The sequence below is a fragment of the Rhinatrema bivittatum genome, chromosome 2 (genome assembly GCF_901001135.1).
Source record: "Rhinatrema bivittatum chromosome 2, aRhiBiv1.1, whole genome shotgun sequence".
NCBI lineage: Eukaryota > Metazoa > Chordata > Amphibia > Gymnophiona > Rhinatrematidae > Rhinatrema > Rhinatrema bivittatum.
In genome coordinates, this window is record NC_042616.1 from 662,647,416 (window position 1) to 662,664,177 (window position 16,762).

Consider the following 16,762-nt stretch of genomic DNA (forward strand, 5'->3'; position numbering starts at 1 on the left):
AGGGCAGAGAGAGAACTTCCAGTGGCAGCACGGAAGTGGCAGAGTAGCGTAGACAGGAATGGATTCGAGTCCTTGCTAACTCAACGAGCTAGCAAATTAGAATAGGTTATATACCCTGATGGCGTGATGTCAGCAAGGGGGAACGCCCCCGAGGTTCGCACCAAGGTTGGAATAAAGACGTGGGTGGCGCATGTACACCCTAGTAGGTACCTGGGAGGAGCATGGCAGGAGGCTGCACCATAGCCGTTCTGGGGACACCGGAGAGGTTGGCTTGTAGACTTGGCAGTAGCCATCTTTCCTAGGTAAGCAGGAGGAGCCATGAACAAGGTGAGGCAAACGGGGCGAAGCTGTCTAGAACTGACGGCTGCAACAGTACCCCCCTTCAAAGGGCATCCACGCTGTTTTCTACCAGGTCTTGGTTTCTGAGGATGCAATCTATGGAAGTCCTGTAGCATCTCTTTATCCAGTATATTAGCCAAAGGAGTCCAAGAGTTTTCTTCAGATCCATAACCATCCCATGATAAGAGGTATTCCCATACTCTGCCTCTTTTTCTCGCATCGAGAATAGCATCTACCTAGTATTCGATGTCTTCGTCTGCATCTGTAGGAGTAGCTTCAGGTGTCTTGTTGGAGAACTCACTAAGGATCAATGGCTTCAATAGTGAGATGTGGAACGCATTGTGGATCTTCAATGTAGATAGTAGCTTCAGACTATAGGTGAGATTGCCTAATCATCAGAAAATGGGAAATGGTCCAACGAAGCGTGGAGCGAAGTGAGCTGAAGATAGTTTGAGGATAGCCAGACTTTGTCACCAGGCTGGAAATCTGGAGCTAAGATTTAATGTTAAAAAAAAATGCTGACATATATTTCGTAGTGAATTTTCAAAAGATTTAAGTGCATAAAAGTAGCAAGTTTCAAAAGGCTATTTATGTGTTTAAAACCCAGTTTTACACATGCAAACCCTTTTGAAATTACCTCCATAGTTTGCAAAAACTGAAGGAAGAGTTACAGTATAGAGGATGAAAGTCTTCTAAGTACAAAGGAAGAGCAAAATGTAGGGGTCATCATATCTGATGATCTTAAAGTGGCCAAACAGGTAGATAAAGTGACTGCAAAATCCAGAATGATGCTTGGTTAGATAGGGAGAGGAATGTTCAGCAAAAAAAGGAAATGATATTGTCCCTGCATAAGTCCCTGTTGAGATATAATTTGGAATACTATGTGCAGTTCTGGAGACCTTCAAAAGGATATAAACTGGTTGTAGTTGATCCAGAGAGTGGCTACAGAATGATCACTGGTAGGGATGTGAATCGGGTGCCCGATCGTTCCCGCTTTCAGGTTCGTCTGGCCGCGGGAAAATCTCATTTTCTCGCGGATCCCCGTTTTTTTTTTTAGTGAAAAATCGTTTTTCGGGTTAGTGCACGGTAACTCATGTTAGCGCGCACTAACAAAAATAGCAAAAGTAACAAAAAATAAAAAAAAATAAACGTTTTTTTGTTAGTGCGCGCTAACATGAAAAACGATTTTTATGAAAATTCAGGGGGAAAAGTGATCATTTCTTTTTTTTACCAGATATATTAACGAATTTAGAAATATTGTACGATATTTCAATTTGTTAGAAAAACGATTCACATCCCTATGGTCTTCGTTCTAAAGCATAAGGGGAGAGACTTAAAGATCTAAACATGTATACCCTAGGTCAGACCTGGGCAAGGGGCGGCCCGCGGGCTGAATCCAGCCCGCCTACGGTCTGAATCCAGCCCGCCCACTGCTGAGAGCAGACGGGGAATGAGGCACTGCTGCCTTCCCTTGCAGAGGGAAGGCAGCAGTTCATTCTCCGCACCCTCGCTCCCCGATTGGCCGGCCAATCGGGGAGCGGAGAAGGAACTGTTTTTTTTTTTTACAGCGTCCGGGGTGGGGGGGGGGGAAGAGGGAGTGACTCGAGCGAAGGCACGCTGTCCGATTGACCGGTGCTGGGCAAGCCTTGCCCAGTACCGGCCAATCGGACAGCGTGCCTTCGCTCGAGTTTCTTTCCTACATATGTCACGGAGTTTTTTGCCGGTCCGCGGCGCGCGCTCCCGGTCTCTCCCGCTGCCGTTGCCGCTGGGCTGTCTCACGTTCAAGCCCAGTGGGAACGGCAGCGGTGTTGGAAGAAGCTATGGCACCCGCGGCTGGCCTTTTCTTCTTCCCGGGCCTGCCCCTCCCGTGACCCGAAACAGGAAGTGATACAGGGAGCGGTGCGCGGGAAGGAGAAAGAGCCATGCCGCGTCGGCTGCAGCATCGGCCCCCGAGCAATTGAACCAGCCGGCAATCGAGAAGAGAGTCAGCAGCATGAGCCTCCCGCGGCCGAAGGGATTCTTCTTTCTTGGCCTGCGGGGGCTCATGCTGCTGACTCTCTTCTCGATTGCCGGCTGGTTCAATTGCTCGGGGGCCGATGCTGCAGCCGACGCGGCACGGCTCTTTCTCCTTCCCGCGCACCGCTCCCTGTATCACTTCCTGTTTCGGGTCACGGAGGGGCAGGCGCGGGAAGAAGAAAAGGCCAGCCGCGGGTGCCATAGCTTCTTCCAACACCGCTGCCGTTCCCACTGGGCTTGAACGTGCTGACAGCCCAGCGGCAACGGCAGCGGGAGAGACCGGGAGCGCGCGCCGCGGACCGGCAAAAAACTCCGTGACATATGTAGGGGGAAGAGGAAGTGAGTAAGAGAGAGTGAGAAGCAGCCAGCCAGCCTGTGTGTGATTGAGTGGTCAGAGAGCTGATGTGTGCGTGTATGTGAGAGACAATGAAAGTGATTGCTCAGGGAGATGACTGATGTGTATGTGAGAGTGTGAGGCATTAGTCAGGGAGGTGACTGATGTGTGTGTGTGTGTGTGTGAGAAAAAGCATGGAAGTGAGAAGTCTGGGTATGTGGGAAAGCATGAGCATAAGAAGCCTGGAGTTGTGGGAGTGAGAAACCTGGGTGAGTGTGCATGCATGAGAGAGAGAGACTGCTTGGTAAGGTGACTGTGTGTGTGAGAGAAAAAGACTGGTGTGTGTGAATGTGAGAGAATGTGATTCAGGGAATGAGAAGCCTGTGCACGTGGAGAGTGAGCATGGAAATGAGAGAGACTGGTGTGTGTGTAACAGAGAGAAAGTGATTATGGGAATGAGAAGCCTGTGCATGTGAAGAGAGTGAGCATGAGAGTGAGAAACCTGGGTGTGTGTGAGACACAGCATGGGAGGGAGAAGCCTGTATATCTGAAAGAGAACTTGGGAGTGGGAAGCCTGTGTGTGTGTGTATACATGAGTGAGATCAGGTGACTGGTGTGTGTGTGTGTGTGTGTGTGAGAGAGAAAGAGAGAGAGAGAGAGAAAGTGATTATGGGAATGAGAAGCCTGTGCATGTGAAGAGTGAGCATGGGAGTGAGAAACCTGGGTGTGTGTGAGACACATCATGGGAGGGAGAAGCCGGTATATCTGAAAGAGAACATGGGAGTGAGAGACTGGTGTGTGTGTGTGTGTGAGAGAGAAAGAAAGTGATTTTGGGAATGAGAAGCCTGTGCATGTGGAGAGAACAAGCATGGGAGTGAGAGACTGGTGAGTGAGTGTGTGTGTGTGTGTGAGAGAGAGAGACAGAGAAAGTGATTATGAGAGTGAGAAGACCATATATGCAAGTAGAACACGGGAGTGGGAAGCCTGTGTGTGTGTGTGTGTGTGTGTGTGTGTATGGCATGAGAGAAACTGTTCAGGAAGGTGACTGGTGTGTGTGTGCCAAAGACTGTTTGGGAGATGATTGGTGTGTGAGAGACAGAAACTGGTCATGGGGGCATGATTGGTATGGTGTGTGTGTGAGAGACATGGGCACTAAGGAAGAGGACCATAAGTATAGAGCTTAGCTTCTACTGCTGCTTCTGGTGTGTGCCATGGCCTGCAGGGAAGGGGAGTAGGAGAGCTGCTGGAGGGGGTAAGTAAAGGTGGCTTTAAGTTTATTTTTCTTGACTGCCATTTTAATTGTATGATGTCTGCTTTTTTGAAATATTTTATTGGTGTTTGGAGAATGTTTAATAGTTTTTATGAGTTTTTAATTGTTGGATGTTATTCTGTTCATAGCTGTTTAGAAACATTTATTCTGCTTATTAGTATAGTTTTACAATTATTTCTGTTTGGGGATCTATAGCTGCTTGTTAGTTCTGTTTTCCTAATAAGAGGTGTATTGGTGTTTAGGGTCTGATGTAATATTTGTAGTGTTGCCTTTTCATAGATAGGGTTGCTCCTGTTTGAGTGTATTCCATAATACAGGTGTAACTGTGTGCAGATTAGTTTATGTGCATTACTACAGATCCTGGGAGTATGTTAGGTCGGTTCTGTGTCTGTTACCGAGATGAGATATTTTGCTAGCATGTAAGCGTTTGTATCGGTCTTATTTGTTGTGTTTTCTCAGAGGACATACATTGGTGGTAAACTGCTGTCTTTTCATAAGGAGGGCTATTGAGAACTGAGTTAATTATATTAGTCCGGCCCTCTAAAACCATCCCAATTTCTCATGTGGCCCCATGGGAAAATTAATTGCCCACCCCTGCCCTAGGTGGATGGGGAGATATGATAGAGACATTTAAATTCCACCAAAGTTTTCATGTACAGGAGACTAGGCTCTTTCAAAGGAATGGAAGCACTAGAAAAAGGGTTCATGGGATGATGGTAAAAGGTGGAAGAATAAGGAGTAATCTAAGGAAATATTTCGTTACAGAGAGGGTCATGGATGCATGGAACAGCCTTCTCATGGAGGTATTGAAAACAAAGTATATGATTTCAAGAAAGCATGGGATAAACACAGGGAATCTCTGAGGGAGTGAAAGAAATTGTAAGTTGAATTAGTTGGTGTGGATGGGCAGACTAGATATGCCATACAGTCTTTTTCTGCATTTACATTTCTCTGTTTCTATGAACAGCCCAGGCACAAAAAGAGGTTCAAAGGTTTCAAGCAACAGTGACATGAACACTCCAAAGCAAAAAAGAGAGACATTGCTTGAGCTTTGCTAGATCACTCCTGATATTTTCAAAACCTTCCTAGCTGTCTACCCTGTTGCAGATTTTAGTAGCATCAGCAAAAATGAACAACTTTCCTGACAATCCTTTGCCAATGTCACTCATGAAAATGTTGAAAACAAAAGTGTTGCACTTCCTGGCCGCATTCACTCCATGGCCGGGCTCACCTTTCTCGTCCGTCCATGAGCTCCGGGCTCTCACACTCCGCAGCCGGCCCCCCGCGCTCAGTCTCCCGTCCAGGCCTCACAGCGGGGCTCGGAATCTTCCGTGGCATCTGCCCCGCCCCTAGGCACGTGCTCAGACCGCCCAGCCTCTTAAAGGGCCAGGGGCAGATCCCACCTCCGTGGCGCACCCTGATTGAGGGCTGCATTAAAGGAAGTGGTCTGACACCACTTCTTCGCCTTGGCAATCGGGTCGTACACTCCGGTGTCTCTAGTTTGCTGTCCAGCGTCTCCTGTTCCAGTGTCTTCTGTTCCAGCGTCTCCTGTGTCTCCAGTTCCAGCTTCTCCTGTGTCTCCTGTTCCAGGGTCTCCTGTTCCTTCGTCTCTCCATCCCTGGTAGTACCCTTCGGACTGATGTCACAGTACTGATCATTGCTAGCTCCTGACTACTCTTGATTGCTGCCTGGAACCGACCTCTGCCTGACCACTGACTACTCCTGATCGCTGCCTGGAACTTGACCTCTGCCTGACCACTGACTTCTCCTGATCGCTGCCTGGAATGTGACCTCTACCTGACCTGACTACTTCTGGATTGACTACATGTACTGAACCCTGCTTCGGCTGACCATTCTGAACTGTTACTCTGGCCTTGATCCTCGCTATCCGCTCAGACTCTCTGTTCTGGCCTCCTGTTACCTCTGGACATTCTTGTTTGGACATCAACCTCGCATCCTTGTTTGTGGTGGGCACTCCTCTGCACTTCCTCTCTAGGAGATCCTGCGAGGCCCACCTAAGACCAGGTGGCCTGGGTAACCAAGGGCTCAACCTGAGGGAACCCTGGGTTGCTATTGGTGAAGCTCCAGCTAGCCTCTGTCTCCTCCTGTGCTCCGCCTCCTGGTGGCAGGCACTCTCCGGGTCCGATCAGAGGGCTGTACCAATCCTGCACCAGTCAAAGGGTCCACCTCCAGTGCAACAGGTTGCCAAGGCCATGGACTCGGTGGAGTCTCCCACCTTGCAGGCCATTCCTGGCCTAGCCGCTCATGTCTGAGAACAGCAGCGAACACTAGAAGTGTTGGCTTCATCCGTGGAGAGACTACGGTCTCAGCTACAAGACTCTGTTATGGCCAATTCTGGGGGTTGGGCTCAAATCCTACCTCCATGGGCATCACTGGCTTAAGCATTAATACCCAGCAAATTAAAAAAAAAAAAAGTATGCACATATCCGTTTTTTCAAAAATAAAAATAACAAAAGCAATTAAGAAAAGAAAATGTGCCCCTTCAAAATAAAGTCTTAGCAGTTGAAATCAAGCCAGAAAAAGTTGCTCTTTTTGTAATAGAGCAACTTCAAGCCACTACTGATGCTTCTTTGCTCCTCTTTTGATGCCTTGAGTTGTAAATGCTCCTGTTGTTGGTGCACTTTACCCCTGTTTTGGTGCTTTGTGGTTTTCTTCTCACTATTGGTACTCCTTTGCTGCTTTTGCGGTACTTTAGTCTGTTTATGACAGTGTTCATTCTACTTTACCTTTGAGATGTGCCTTGAGCTATTGATATCATTCTCGATTCTACTTTGCCCCATTCTTGGTGTTTTGGAATGCTGAATCTCTGCTATTGATGTATTCCTGCAAGTTTCATTGAAATTGGGAAAATAAATTTAGAACCCAAAATAGCTTCTCCTATTAACTTTAATAGGAAACAAATACACACCAAAAAATGTGTTTGAAACAAACAAAACAAATCAAGGATGCAACTGAACCAAAATAAATTGAATTAAAATGTTTTTCTATGCACAATCCTAGCTTTTAAAGTGCTCCATCCCATGATCTTTTATATGTGAAAGGAATTCACATCAAGAAATATAAACTTAAAAATTACAGTGTTGCTATCTCAAATTTATGGTGCTCAGATTATGAAGAATGAAAATTTTTATCAAATTGTGTAGAATAATGTCTGGAATACTAAGCAAGAATTATTTGGCTTTTCTGAACAAATTTTTGCGTTATAGTAATAATATTTCATGAAAAGTTTATTTCCCCTCTGAAAATCAGTTCAAATATTTGTCAGATTATAACACAGAAAGCTACAGCGCATCAGAAAGTATATAGACCCCTTTACTTTTTCTACATTTTGTTACGTTGTAGCCTTATTGTAAATAAAATGGATAATATGCATTTTTTCTCTCTGTCTACACACAATACCCCATAATGACAAAACAAAATCAGTAGAAATTTGTGCAAATTAATTTTAAAAACCTGAAATATCGCATTTTGATAAGTATTCAGATTTTTTACTCAGTACTTTGTTGAGTCATCTTTTGCAGCGATTACAGCCTCAAGTTGTCTTGAGTATGATACTACAATCTTGGCACTTCTTCCATTCTTCTCCAGGCTCTGGCTGGGCCATTCAAGGACATTTTCAAACTTATGCCAGAGCTACTCCTACATTATCTTGGCTGTGTGCTTAGGGTCGTTGTCCCAGTCAGAGGTCCAGAGCACTCTGGAGAAGGTTTTCAACAAGGATCCCTCTGTACTTTGCTGCATTCATCTTTCCCTTGATCCTAACTAGTCTCCAAGTTCTGGCAGCTGAAAAACATCCCCACAACATGATGCTGCCACTTCCATGCATCACCATAGGGATGTTATTTGCTAGATGATGAGTGGTGCCTGGTTTCTTCCTGACATGATGCTTGGCATTCAGGCCAAAGAGTTTAATGTTGGTTTCATCAGACTAGAGAATCTTGTTTCTCATGCTCTGAGAATCCTTCAAGAACTTTTTGGCAAACTCAGAGGGCTGTCATGAAGTGACATGAAGTGACAGCCCTCTTTGGGTTGAAGAGTGGCTTCCATATGGCCATTCTACATAAAAGTGGAGTGCCACAGAGATGGTTGCCTTCTGGAAGGGTCTCCCATCTCTAAAGTGGAACCCTGGTTCTTGGTCACCTCCATGATCAAGACTCTTCTCTCCCGATTGCTCAGTTTAGGCTGGCGACCAGCACTAGGAAGAGTCCGGTGGTTACAAACTTCCATTTAAGAATGATGGAGGCAGTGGCGTAGCCAGAACTGAATTTTTTGGAGGGAGCCCAAGGATGGGCAGTAGGCATACAGGTCTAGGCCCTACTAATTGTAGTCTTATTGATAAATAATATCTTAGAATGCACCTAACAATAGATTTCTAAGTAATCTGTGTTACACCTGTCGGTTGCAGACAGCTGCGACCTCTCATGCTCACCTCTTTTTTTCCTACTCCTGCAAGTCTGGGATGAATGGCAGTCTCTACCAGTCCACGCAAACCGGCATTCCTGGGACAGCGTGGGGGATGCCGACCGCCATCTTGGACCCAGAGCTACTTAAGGTGTGCACGCACGCACAAGGGCCAGATTTGAATACATCATGGTGGGAACCTCGGGGGCGTCCCCACCCGATGACGTCTACCTGCCAGTGTACTTAATCCAACCTGCCCTTGTACTCCTCGAGTTAGCAAGGAGTTCCATCCTGCTGTACGCTCTTCTTCAAGGACTTCCTGTTCCTGATTGCTATTGGCATACGGATGCACTGAGTACCCGCTCCTCAGAGGCTCCCCTGCGTTCCCGGCTATCTGCTCCTCAGAGGGCCTTCTGCCTTACTATTACTACTGGACCTGCTTCTCTGGTCTCCATCTCGCTCCAGGAACACCAACTGTGAGTACACCTACTGACTTCTTCCATTCTGACTGCATTGAGGATTCATCGCGGCGTACCCCGATCCTCAGACCACTACCACCATCCTGCCTTCTGCTCTATGGAATACCTGGATACCATCTACAGAGACCACTCAAAGTTCTGCATTGCTTCCAGTTCTACAACGTCTGCTACAGATATCCTCGGCATACCCTGCCCTGTGGGCCACTACTGGATCTGTACTCCTGAAGCTGCCTACGCTTTCCTGAGGGGATCTCTGGCATACCCCATTCCAAGGGCCACTACCGAATCTTCTCAACTGAGTCTCTCTCTGGGTAATTCCCTTTGCCCAGGACTATACAAACAGAGTTCCTTTCCAATAGAGTCTAACAATTTCTTCCCATTTAATATAATCTTCATTCTTAGCTGTGTCATACACCACTGAGATGTGCCTGCTGACGGTGAGGCTCACAGGGCTCTTCCCTGTGGGTGGAGATATTGCTCATCCCAGCCCAGGGGTTCACTTCTATCCTCAAACATAACAGATTGCTAACTCCATGGACCTGGCACAGCTCGCGGCCCTCCAGGCCATCCCTGGCTTGGCCCAGCATCTGTCTGAACAGCAAAGGACTTTGGAGACACTGACTAACACCTTCAACCAGCTCATTTCTCAACTGAATGCTGCTTCTATGCCTGACAAGGCTACCGCCTCTGCACCAGATGGATCCGTAAGACTTTCAGTGCCCTTGCCTGCATCCACTCGTTTTACAGGTGATCCTCTATTATGCAGAGGCTTCCTGAATCAGAGCTGTATGTACTTCTCCTTACAACCTACTTACTTTCCAGATGTAGTGTCCAAAACTACGTACATCCTGTCTCTATTAGACGGAAAAGCTCTGGCCTAGGCTTCACCTCTCTGGGAGCGTAATGATCCTATTCTCTGGGATTTGACAGGGTTTCTTACCTTGTTTCATTCAGTGTTTGATGACCCTGCTAGCTGGATCTGCACTCCTACACCTTCAACAAGGTACCAAACCTCTAACTGACTGTTATTGAGTTTAAAACTTTGTCTTTCGAGTTACTCTGGGACCCGGGTTGCTTAAGGACAATTTTTCTGGAAGGTTATGAATACTTTCTGAATGCACTGTATAATTGTCAAGATATGTTTTGTAGAGTTTATTTCATTTTATATCACAAAAATATTTGACAGAAGAGAAAAGCAGCCTGTAAAAAGTGAAGTATCTAATAAGTGTAATAGTGGTCGAAATTCTTATTGATTTATGCATGACTAGGAAATGTTTTCTTGGCTTTTACAAACCAAGTCAACAGAGAAGATATAAATTGTGCATACCATACCTTTGCACGCTTTCAATTACTTAAAGGCTAGCTTAAGAGTAATTCATTTAACACAAATGATTAGACGAATGAACATAAAATGCAACAGCATTGTATATACATTTATTTTTCTTTTATTCCTAGATGTATTCAAGATTAAAGAATAGGGATGTGAATCGTTTTTTGACAATTTAAAAAAATCGTCAGATATTTTTTAAATCGTCAAAAATCATTAGAGTGCGCAAAACAATAGAAATTCCCCCGATTTATCGTGAAAAATCGTTAATGGGGTTAATGTCCACTAACGGGAGTTATTTGGGGGGAGGGCAGGAAAACCAGCACACCAAAACTCCTCCTAAACCCACCCCGACCCTTTAAAACTAATCCCTTACCTTCCCCCACCCTCCCGAACCCCCCCCCCCCAAAACCTTTTAGAAATACCTGGTGATCTACTGGGAGTCCCGGGAGCGATCTCCCGCTCTCGGGCCATTGGCTGCCATTAATAAAAATGGCGCCGATGGCCCGATAAAAAAAAAACCCCACCCCCGACCCTTTACAAATGACCCCTTTGCTTCCCCCACCCCCCAAAACCTTTTACATGTACCTGGTACATGTACATGTACTATGTCACAGGGACCGACGGTCGGCCCCTGTGACATAGTGAGGCCGACCGTCGGTCCCTGTGACATAGTGAGGGCAAAGGCGATCGGCACCATTTTGAGTACTGGCATCCGACAGCCGGAGTGCAGGAGGTCGCTCCCGGACCCCCGCTGGACTTTTGGCAAGTCTTGTGGGGGTCAGGAGGGTCCCCCAAGACTTGCCAAAAGTCCCTGGGGGTCCAGCGGGGGTCCGGGAGCGATCTCCACTCGGGCCGTCGGCTGCCAGTAAGCAAAATGGCGCCGATAGCCTTTGCCCTTACTATGTCACAGGGGCTACAGATGCCATTGGTCAGCCCCTGTCACATGGTAGGAGCACAAGATGGCACCGATGGCCATGTGACAGGGGCTGACCAATGGCACCGGTAGCCCCTGTGACATAGTAGGTCAGAGGCTATGGGCGCCATTTGATACCGGCACGGAGGATATGAGTGCAGGGGATGGCTCCCGCCCCCCCCCCCCCCCCCCCCGCTAGACCACCAGGTACATGTAAAAGGTTTTGGGGGGTTCGGGAGGGTGGGGGAAGCTCAGGAATCAATTTTAAAGGGTCGGTGGGGTTTTTTTTATCTGCTCGGGCCTCACTAAAAAAAAATTCACGATGTGAATCGGAATCGGAACAGATTCCGATTCTCATCTCTACCGATCAGATTTTGTTCTCCCTCCAGCCAAACCTGATCGTTAAAACGATCGGGCACACGATTCACATCCCTATTAAAGAATGTTTGAGATACAGATGTATAGAGTTAAAAGATGATTTACATATCTTTATATAGAATCACTACATATATACTAGCAACGCACAATAAAGCTCTGGAATTTGTTGCCAGAGGATGTGATTAGTGCAGTTATGGTAGCTGGGTTCAAAAAAGGTTTGGATAAGTTCTTGGAGGAGAAGTCCATTAACGGCTATTAATCAAGTTTACTTAGGAAATAGCCACTGCTATTAATTGCGTCAGTAGCATGGGATCTTCTTAGTGTTTGGGTAATTGCCAAGTTCTTGTGGCCTGATTTGGCCTCTGTTAGAAACAGGATGCTAGGCTTGATGGACCCTTGGTCTGACCCAGCATGGCAATTTCTTATGTTTTTATGTTCTTAAATTCATTTATGAGCATCATATTTGTTTCAGTCTGGGCAGATTGCACATGTATTGTCCACTCCTGCACATTGTGGCCACCCACAAGCAGAACAGCGGTCCTGCTTTCCAGTGCTAACCACAGTGAACAGTGTTGCTAGAAGGTAAATCAGGCCCCGATGGAAAGTACCTAAATACGATATTAAAAGTTAACCAAATATCTTATATACAGCTCGATACAGTAACATTCATTTGAAGATTTCTCGTCTGTAACGAGCTCGCTGCGCACAATTCGGACGCGTAAGGCAAACCAGCGATACAGTCTCCAGTTTCGCGCGTCCGTAGCGCTTCTTAAAACAGACGCGTAACCCTTCCCCACCCGGCATGTAAATGAACGAATTAGCTGTATAATGAAGGAATTAGCTATTCCCCTCCGATACCGTAACGCGTGCTCAGGTTATCTCATTAGTAACGCACTGTTTTGCCGCGGCCGTAACGTCTTAGTTTACCGCCTCCCCCTAGTAGGAGTTAGGACTGTGAGTCTAGTAACAAATCCATTGACACCGCTTAAGACACTCAAAAACAATAAAAAAAAAAAGCGATACAGAGATGATCGAGAAAATGTAATGATGTGGGACACATAAAACCTGTCAGAAAAAAAAAAAAAATTTAAATACCTGTCGGAGGGCCGCGTGGGTTCAGGCGGCGGCGGGAGCCGGGTGGTCGCGTGTTAAATCTAGGCCGGGTCCGCACAGGCGCGCATTCATTCACTGCCGGTGGGGGCTGCCTCGGCAGCCCCCACCGGCAGTGAATGAATGCGTGCCTGTGCGACCCCTGCGATTCGGCGCTCAAGGCAGTCACATGCCGTGACGTCACGGCATGTGACTGCCTTGAGCGCCGACCCCTGCGTGTTAAATCTAGGCCTGGTCCGCACAGGCGCGCATTCATTCACTGCCGGTGGGGGCTGCCGGGGCAGCCCCCACCGGCAGTGAATGAATGCGCGCCTGTGCGACCCCTGCGATTCGGCGCTCAAGGCAGTCACAGTCAAGGCAGCTCACATGCCGTGACGTCATGGCATGTGAGCTGCCTTGAGCGCCGAATCGCAGGGGTCGCACAGGCGCGGGGCTGCTGAGAGGCAGCCCCCACTGCCGGTGGGGGCTGCCTCTCAGCAGCCCCCACCGGCAGTGAATGAATGCGCGCCTGTGCGGACCCGGCCTAGATTTAACACGCGACTACCCGCCGCCCACCGACCGTCTCGAACTAACGCGTGTCCCCCCGCCGCCGCTGCCGCTGCCGCCTGGAACAGGCGCCCACCCGCCCGCCCGCGGCCTAGATTTAACACGCGACCACCCGGCTCCCGCCGCCGCCTGAACCCACGCGGCCCTCCGACAGGTATTTAAAAATTATTTTTTTTGAACACTCAGGTTTTTACATATTTTGGTATTTTTTTTTTCACTTCATGGTACCTGTCATTTCAAATGTCATTTGAAATGACATTTGAAATGACAGGTACCAGCGCACCCTGGTTACTGTATAGGTGCTGTATTAAGCGCCTATACAGTAAAATGGGTTACGCGGGCATAACCCTTCCCTACCGCTTTAAAGCCGCGGCATGCATTTGCATGCGATTAGAGGAGAGTATCGGGGAGTTAGTGAAGAGAACTGTGCGTGCGGGGAGGAAGGGTGCGCCTGACACTGCCGCACTGTTATTACCGCGGCCTTACAGGATCGACCCGATAGTTATTAGTTAAGTCTGTTCCTACCGGAGAGCAGTCCTAAAGTTAGCTGGATAAGTTTAATCTGGTTATCTAAGATTTTATCCAGATCTATTCAGCAAATCTCCTAATGGGCAGCACTCAGCTGAATATCTGTGACAGTCTATCTGGCTAACTATAGCTGAATAAATTGCTCACTCACACATTGCTGAGAATTGACCTATATATTTTCACAATGTATAATAATGTACCTTCATTTCAGTATTGCATATGCATTCAATATAGACTATCTGACACATATTATGTAACATAGATCAATTTTTAAACCATAAGGACTGCAAGCACATTTTCAAAAGGAAACTCCACTTGGTGTTTTCCTGTGAAAATTTTGGACCTGCTTTGCAACAGGTGCGAAGTCTGCACTGTGAATGATGCATGGCGATTTCATTGTTGGTTGGCTCTGTACTTTCCTTGGCCCCAGCCTCACTCCTTTTCAGTGATTGCAAAAGCAGCCACGCTGTGAAACAGCACGGGCGCTTCTACCCACAAAGTGGGAGGGCAATTTTCATTCTCAGTTTTACCTGGCTAACTACTTACCCAGGTAAAATCTGTTGAAAATTATTTTTATTAATAAGATGATATAAACCTTAAGGATGGCACTTCTTATGTTCTTATGTCTAGTTTGTGATTCTTGTGGAAAACGTTTGCTTGAACTTTGGAAGAAACAGAATTTCCTTCAGTATCAGGGCATACATTGTATAGCATTTTGTAAATCTGCTGTGCCATGTTTATTATGATTGGACAGATATTGGGAAAGCTGTCAGGTTTGATTGAGTTCCACTCAAATGTAATTAAGAAATTTCTCGCAATTCCAATTGAGCTGTATTATAAAGTCACAACTCAGTCATTCAGAATCTAGAGTCTAAAGAGATTTAATAGATAGGATAGGACCAGCTAGATTTTAAGATTCATTATTTGACATTCTAACTAGATTTCATTCTAACTATTTATTTATTAATTAAAATATTTGTCATCTGCTTATATCAGAAATAACATGCTAAGCGATTATTTACTAAGCTGCATTAAAATGGTGCTTCAATGCACTGTTTTAACTCAAGAAATTTCTCATGGGATTTAATAAACTGAGGTACCTGAGTGCTACAGTTTAATAATTCCTGTGTTCCAATGGCCGTGAATGCATGGACGTTATCTGTGGTGTTAATGTCCGTGTGTCCCTGGCCCCTTTGGATGTGAAACTTAAAAGGGCATGTAGCCCTGAGTTTGGCCCCCAGCACCTAATTCCCTCTACCCAAAGAAAGGTTCCCCCATGTGTCTTCTTCCTGTCCCAGCATAACCCCATATCTTCCCAACCTCCTAACACAGATGGACAATATCTCTGCCCCTTCCCCACCCTCAAGCACAAACCCCACCATCCACCTGACCTGGAATAAAAATGGCCCTAAGGCCCCTAGCGCTGTCCTTGTGCAAGAGCTATAAGTCTTCAGGGCAGGAATGTTGTTACTTTTTTCCAATTTAGTTGTGGGGTATGGTTAGTGCCAGGAACATGGCTTCTGACTATTTCTGATGGAGTGTAGGTGTCCATGAAATGTGTGGCGGCTTTTCTTTGGGGAGGGGGAATTTGATGCCAAAAGGGCTAAACTCAGGGCTATTTGACACTTTAAACATCCAGGAGATGCCCTGTTAGAGCCTGGAGGATGCAGCCAGGAGTGCAGTGCAGTCACTGCCGGTTCCTGTTGTGGTATCAGTGGTTTCAGTAGCATTCCATGTGGGGTGGAAGAGTGACAGCAGGGGTGGTAGTGCGGCAGGAAGATGGGATGAAGGGAAAAGGAGGCCCAAAGCCGTTCTTTCAATTTCTTGAGGAGTGTCATCGGACTGCTATGATTTTTTTGGGATGGGGTGAGGGGACCAGGACTGAATGCTATGCCCCTCAGGTATTTCATTATTTTGGAAGCATGCTGGTTAAGGGGTTTGTGTGTGTGTGTGTGTGTGTGTCTTACCGGATGTATATTTAATATGGCCGGTTAAGTTCTAAGTTATCTGGGTAAACACCTATCCGAAAAATATAGGACTAGATCTAGGCAGCTAAACTTAGGCTTGCTAAATTCAAGCCTGACCTCGACACACCCCTGCACCACCTATTCTTTTTATCCAGCTAACGTTTCACTGTGGTAATGACTTACCTGCTAAAACAGTCTGTCAGTGAGGTGATATATTTAAATCCCAGATTTGTGTAGCTAAGTCCCAAACTTAGCCAAACACATTCTTTTAAATATTGATTTCAGTATTAACAAGGATAGGTCACAAAAATAATTGTCTATACTTAATAAGAACCACAATCATTATTATGCGTTCTTTCCATAGAAAATAATACTGTCAATATCATAACTTAATATGATGAGGTTTAGTGAAAGAAAGGAAAGAGTATGTGAACCTCTATGTTCTTCTGGATGATCTCAATAAAACAAAATATATTTCTTAGCACTAGTGTATAGTAAGATGTGTGCTTTATTAAATCTGAAATGCTTTGAATCACTGTTTTGATATACATTAACAGAAGAAAAGACACTGGAAAAAAAATAACAACCTGTACCTTCAAAATATATTTACCATCCAATTGCATAACAGATTTGGTAACAAATACTAGTTTTAATATCATCCATCTATTTTTTATATAGTAAACTCAGAAAGGTCAACTTATGCTATTTTGAAAAGGATCTAGTTAAAAAAAAAATTCTAAAAACAAAGGCATCCAGTTATTTTTTTGGCTTCTTACAGAGAATGCATTATCCCTTGCCAAGATTTAATTTTGTAATAGAGCAATTTATAAATATTTGGCAAAGATCAATCAGTAAATCAGCTGTTAAGTTAAAAAAAAATTCAAGACTTTTGCTCCATGATCCTCATCAAAAGGAATTATATGTTGTTGGAAGATCAGAGTTATGGGGCATACATTTGACTTCCTGACTCTGTATTGACATGGAAAATATTAGCAGGTGTGCTAAATTACAAGTCTGCTCAAGCAAAAGTCACATTATATTCTTTAAAAATTTGATATATAAATATAATTAAATTATCTATCCATAATAAACGAGCAATGTGAAGTCCCATAAAGTTTGATACATCTGCT

At 45.7% G+C, this 16,762-nt stretch overlaps 1 protein-coding gene across 1 annotated transcript in view; it reads left to right on the top strand.

Annotated features, from left to right (window-relative positions):
* The window catches only part of C2H8orf34 (chromosome 2 C8orf34 homolog), a 624,237-nt gene that overhangs the window by 550,254 nt on the left and 57,221 nt on the right, over positions 1-16,762 (top strand). The gene's annotated exons all lie outside the window — the stretch shown is intronic.